Below are 7,093 nucleotides of genomic sequence, written 5' to 3' on the forward strand. Positions count from 1 at the left end.
GGATATAACAGGTGGGCCGGGCGCGGATATAACAGGTGGGCCGGGCGCGGATATAACAGGTGGGCCGGGCGCGGATATAACAGGTGGGCCGGGCGCGGATATAACAGGTGGGCCGGGAGCGGATATAACAGGTGGGCCGGGAGCGGATACACAGGTGGGCCGGGCGCGGATATAACAGGTGGACCGGGAGCGGATATAACAGGTGGGCCGGGAGCGGATATAACAGGTGGGCCGGGAGCGGATATAACAGGTGGGCCGGGAGCGGATACACAGGTGGGCCGGGCGCGGATATAACAGGTGGGCCGGGCGCGGATATAACAGGTGGGCCGGGCGCGGATATAACAGGTGGGCCGGGAGCGGATATAACAGGTGGGCCGGGAGCGGATATAGCAGGTGGGCCGGGAGCGGATGTAACAGGTGGGCTGGGAGCGGATGTAACAGGTGGGCCGGGAGCGGATATAACAGGTGGGCCGGGAGCGCATATAACAGGTGGGCCGGGAGCGGATATAACAGGTGGGCTGGGAGCGGATATAACAGGTGGGCCGGGAGCGGATATAACAGGTGGGCCGGGGGCGGATATTACAGGTGGGCCGGGGGCGGATATAACAGGTGGGCTGGGCGGTTGGAGACAGAGCAAGGACGGTCAGCGGCCATGAAAGGAGAATGGCGAATGGAGCAGCCAGGCCAGGCACGGATATAACAGATGGACTGGGCTGCCGTGGATGGAACAGATGGGCCCAGCTGGCAGGTTAAGATGGGCAGGCCAGGCGGCTGCTGTAAATTAAAATTTTGCCTCCCCTGTCCATCCCGGGCCCCTGTGCCACTGTTGCTACACCACTCATCAGTACTGTGCTGTAGAATGTATATGTGTCTGAAGCAAGTAAAGAAATTGCTTGGTGTTTGCTGCATGGATTAAGGAATATTTCTTTTTAGTGTTGTACAATAAAAGTAATGCCCTCTTATCATTGAACAGTCTCAGCATTTCTTAGTGGTTGAAGGCACAGATTTCCACTAGATAGAAATCTGTCCATGGTCACATGATGGACACGAGCCGTTAATATCACACGGCTCTAATTACTCCCTGTGATAATAATGCACCTGTGTGTCCATAACATGACCATGGTCAGATTTCTGCTCACTGGAGGTAAACATAGAAGCTTTCTATAGAAGGTCAGCAAGCAGAGAGCTTGAAAATGGTGAGGAATTTATACAGAAAGTATATTGGAAAATTGTATAACTTTTCCTTATACAAAAACCATATCAATTATTTGTTGAAAGTGTAAAACCCTTTTAAGGATTTTTCTGTAAAAATAATTAATTTTTAGACATAAACATTCAATAACTTCTGCAGAAATAAATGCTAACTACGTACCTGGCTAACTTTTGTGTATAAATGTTATGTGACCACTAGATGTCAGTATAAGCTGCCCAAAATGGTTCATCACAGAGATGGCAGCTGTAGTAAGATATGGAATGACTACAATTATTCTAGGAAATGTATTTTTCTTAATGTATATTGATGCTTTTAGAAAGGGTCTGTTTATGTAACATGCATTGAAAGGATACACATGTATACATAGGAATGGCTGTGTACAGTTTAGATGTCTTTTTTTAAACTATTTCGTACCATTTTTTGTTTACCTATGTATCTATATGGTTACAGATAAACATATCCAGTGTTTTATCCTGCAATCTTCATCTCTTCCATATGACCATCTTCCTAACATAGATATAGTAAAATAGCTGGAAGCTGAGGAAAGATTGAAAAGAGAGCAGAGGACTGGACCACTGTTTCTATATTGGCTACAATAAGTGGACACTGTTACTACATCAGACACTGTCATAAATCCGGTGCAGTATAAGGCGGTCTGTCTAATGATGCTTGTTTCTGGCCCTGTATCTATGTAGTAATCTTGCATCTTTTATTTTAATGTCTGGGCCACAGGAGTTGGTATTGGACAGTGAGGTGCCCCTAAAGGCAAGGAATTAAAATTGGGTGCCACAAGGAGGCTTAATACCATGAAAGCCACTATACAGTTTGGGGGCACTTTAGGGGACCCTCATTAGGGTCTTATTGGAGATATGCAAATGTGCACACTAATGTACCAGGATCTGTGACCATGCTTTTCAAGAGGATCACTGCAGAAAGATTTTCTGTTGTCAAGTGCCAAATGTCTCAAATTAATAACCTATTCTTTGTATATCCCATCAATATATTGGAGCTAAAACCGCATTTAAGGCACAGTGGATTTGCCTCAACAGAATGCCAATGAAGCTGATCCACTACTGCAAGCATGTAGAGTAAATCTGAATGTCACTCTGATCTGCAGGATAATTCTAAAATTCCAAGGTAATAATCCCTTCATATGTATAATGCAATATTTGTCAGTCATAACAGCTATATACCTTTCTAATTCTGTATAAGCAAGAGGAGATGCTCTAAATGGCTCTACAATCTGGTGCAAATTACTAAAGTGTAACGCATTACAATGATTTGAACTAAATTGTCACATATGTCATTGCCCCTATCAAAACAAACAGAACAATGCCCATATTGTGTTACACGCCCTTTTCTTTCCAGACTTATGGATTTTTGTGTTCTGAAGCACCTTGTCAGAAATATTCCTCTGCAGCAGTGCAATGGCCAGAGACTAAACTCTTCCTGTGTTTCTCCTAAATCCAAGTCAATTATAAGCTGCCTTTATATCCCATAAAACCTTGTGTTCTCGCATGAAGTAATTCCAGAAAGAAGTAACTGAGAAATAAGTGAGGTAATTAATCAAATCCAATGAGATTCCTACAAGTAAATCCACTGAGCACTGCTTAGAGTGCACATACAGGATTTATACTCAGACTAGCATGGCAGCTTTCATCACATGATGGAGCATGTAATACATAGCAGAAACCAGCAGTGAAATAGTTATGTTATGAAGTGTGTAGTCTGTGTGAGCACTATGAGCTAACAGCTTCCCTGCTGTGTAGATAGTGTTAGGAGAACAGGGGCTTAGGGGAGGAGTAGAGAAGTCTATGATAAACCTTGAGAAACTGAGAAAGTTTCGTGTAATCAAAGACTGGGGTGGAGGGACTGGCAGGGAACAGATGAGCCCTATTCACTCACTACTCTTTGCAGGAGACTTCTGTATTGACAAAACAGCAAACACAAGGCTCTGCTGCTAGCTACACAAAGAGAGCATCATATGACCTCCCCCTCCTTCCAGGGTGAGTAGGGAGTAGCAGTCCCTTCCTTCCAGCAGTTAGAATCCATCCAGTTTCTTGTGTAAACACTCTACAGATTCACAGATATAAGCAGCCCAGCTAGAAGAGGCATTTACATTTTGAAATGTTGCCACCCAGGACTGAAGAAAAAGACCTAAAGTCTGAAAGTCATACCCTATAAAAGCAGATGATACTGTATATACATTTGGCAAAATGTGAAAGTGATTTTCTTCCAAGGGCTCATGTGGTTTCCATGGCCATGGCTACGTGTCAACAACTGCTTGAGCCTCACATTATAGAGAAGGTTGGTCCTATTCTAGCCCATGCTTTGGGCAAATTGTTGGTTGACCACTAAGAAAAGGTGCAGCAATAGGTGGACCACTAAACACGGCAAATCTACTCACAGTCAACCATTGCACAGCTGTCATCCAAAAAGTCACCCAAAAAAGCTATTGCGCAATCCCCCTTTGTGCTGACATCAATTCTTTTCCCTTATATCAACAACATAAATTGGAAGCTATCATACCTGTTACATGCTAGAAATGATAAAGTTAATACATTGGAAAATAACTATATTGGAAGATTCCTGTAAGGGACCTCAAAACAAGATGTACCTTTAAGTAATAAGTATAACACTTAGTAAAATCACAGTTCAGCGAAGCTGGATTCTCCAAATAGAAAGCAGAATGGGAGTCTCTTAATAATTCTGGCACCTATCTCCCCAGAGGAAAGGTTTAAGACTGGTGATATGCCATGTGTTGTCTGATTTGTGAGGAGGTAAAACTATGTTTTCACTGATTGTTACAGTTTAAGGATATGCCATAAATACCCTACAGGGAACGGTGGGAGCAGGGCTACATGCTTGGCTATATTCAGTGCTTCCATTGACTTGAATGGAGAGTGTGTGGTCAGTCCATCCACTGCTCCATTCAAGAAGACTTGAAGAAGTCAGTGACTTTTTAGCAACCTTCGGATAAATCAATACTATAAGTGAAGGCAAGATACTACAAATATATCAGAGTAAAAAGCTTCCCTGTCCACTTATTTAGCTCTCATCTACTCTCCTACTATGAAATGTCTGCTATATTTGTTCTTGCAAGGAAAATTGAGAGGAACTAACGAACCTGTCACATCACACAGAAGCTCTATGGATTACTAATGTGATTCACATTAGTAAAATATCCATCTACCGACACAGAACTGCTAAGATGGGAGCTTATATTAACTGAGGATTGAAAATCATATATTGCCCAGAAACAGTGTTTACTCCTCCTGTACACACTGACTACAGATTGCAGAATTTTCTGGAAATTGATCTAATAATCCACGACCAGTATGTTTTCATTATGATTTAAATTATTAGATGAAAAAGCTTACAGTGGTGTGAAAAAGTATTGGCCTCATTTCCATCTTTATGCAGCGATTCAGGCGGTACATGAAAGGGGATTGCCCGTTAAAGACAATTCTCAAATTTCAATGTGAGATCATCCCCTAGTGATGTTTTCACAATAAAGATCATTTTTAACCCTTTACTTTATCATTTTGGTTAGTGTGGAAGGGGACTCTCTAAGCCAGTGGTTCTCAACCTGTGGGTCGGGACCCCAGTGGGGGTCGAACGACCAAAACCGGGGGTCGCCTAAAGCCATCGGAGATGCAATTTTACTGTGTTTTTACTGCGAGTTGCATGGTTTGGGGTCACCACAGCATGAGGAACTGTATTGCGGGGTCACAGCATTAGAAAGGTTGAGAACCACTGCTCTAAGCAGACACATTGGGGCACATTTACATTCACTAAGATCCTACATGTGTCGCTTCCCCGCTAAGGTCAGATGGAGTTCACCTTTTTTCCATGGTGCATGTAAGAGCATTGTCTTGCGACAAAATTTGAAAATCCTGCGCTCAGTCCGAATCAGTCAGAACGTTCGACGGCACAGCCCCCAATTTGTGTCACATGGAAGCCAGTGCGGCTGCACCAGAAATCTATCACGTGCTAAACAATCCCAGCACAACTGTTAAATACCTATCGGAGCCATGCAATTACACTTTTATTCTGCTCCTGAACATTCACTAGTATCTGCCACATAGAAAGAGAGATGAGACTGATCAGAGATCCACGAGATGCATATTACACACAATGACACTCTCAGCCATAACAAATTGTCTGCTCTGCCTCCCTCCCCCTCCACTGGATATAGATCTTAAAGGACACCTGTCATCAGGTCTGTGTCACTAGTCCTGTCACCACTACCTGTTGGAGCAGATCACAGCCATTATCTAGTTATTTCATACATTAATCATTGTAAAATCATCTATTTTTTATCATGTAAATGAGGCTGGTCGCATGGTCAGAGGCAGTGATGTCACCCCTGTTACCCCTCCCCTCTCCTCCCCCTGCTCATGTCTGTGTGTAATGTATAGTAAAGCATGGCTAGTGTGAGTGCTGTACCTGCTGACATGCTGCATCCTCCTAATATACAGGTGAGAGACACAGACATCAGCTACACATGAATCTGACATGTTCTGCTGTAACATGGCTGCCTGGAGCTGCTGCATCTCTCCTATACACACACACACATGCACACACAGGCTGCAGGGGGCGTGGCCACCAGCAGCAGGAAGCACATCACTATACAGCCTCACATCATTATACAGGCTGTCAGTCATGCACTGGGGGTGTGGCTGTACCTCCCACTCATGAATAGAGTGGACAGCTTGAATATGCTAATGCTTCATTTCACAGGTCATTTGCATACAGCTTTAGGACCTCATTGCTTAGGTTTACAGGCATGTAGAGGAACAATGAAGGGATAGAGGCAATGCTCTCTAATGGCAGTTTATGAAAATATATTTAGTTTAGGGGGTTATTTTGCATGACGGGTTCTCTTTAAGTATAAACTTATTGATCCCTGCTCTGTCATAGCTTTCAATTGTATCAGCATCCTGGGGACACCAATGCAGTAAAAAATTTGGATGATCATTGTACCTTCCCTCCAGGGTCTCCTGAACAGGAAGAATTGTCAGGGCCGGAGCAGGAGCTAGAATAATCCAGATCTGTCTACACTTTCCCACTCCTCCTGAGGACCCAGGCAGCACTATAGCTTTAAAAGGCACGTCCCGGGCTGTGTGGGTCTGCAGAAACATAATTTGAATCATTTCTTGTGATGGCATGGGTGCCCACAGAGAGGGTTCTGAAAGCCACCTCAGGCACCTGTGTCATAGGTGTGCCACCAATGCTATACTGATTGTAAAAATGCCTTTGTAGGCAGTCTGAATCATCAGCATTTCATAAAACTTTATTTCACATTACCTGGCTCCCTGCCAGCAGCATATGGTGCAGCCTGTGTCTCCTCAGGCATTCTTCCTCTCCTTCACACCATTCCTTCCTGTTTAATGAACATGACAGGAAGATGGGAGGGGTGAGGAGCAGAGAATGAGACACAGGCTGCAGCTTTCCCTCCTTCCTCCAAGGACTCACCACAAGCTGCTGGCAGGGAACCAGGTAATGTGAAATACTCTATTATAAAGCACTGAAATGATTGAGCATGCTGACAAAGGCACATTCATAATTAGCATAGCACAGGCTATGGGAACCTGTCACCAGCTGAAAATGACATTCCTGGTGACAGGTTCCCTTTAATGTCACCAAACCTTCAATTTCAGCAGACAATTGCGTATAACTAACACTCTACAGGTTTCTGCAGCAAAACAAAAAGCATCCTGAATGGGGAGGATTTTGATGGAGACTTCACACTGTAATTACACTGCACTGAAGGAAATGTGAGGTAAAACCCTATGACTTTCTGTACACCCTGTACCCTGTACACCCGGCTCCATGTTTTGGTGGAGGAGGAATCCCCGTGTTACCCGGGAATGCCCT

The sequence above is a fragment of the Engystomops pustulosus genome, chromosome 2 (genome assembly GCF_040894005.1).
Source record: "Engystomops pustulosus chromosome 2, aEngPut4.maternal, whole genome shotgun sequence".
Lineage (NCBI taxonomy): Eukaryota > Metazoa > Chordata > Amphibia > Anura > Leptodactylidae > Engystomops > Engystomops pustulosus.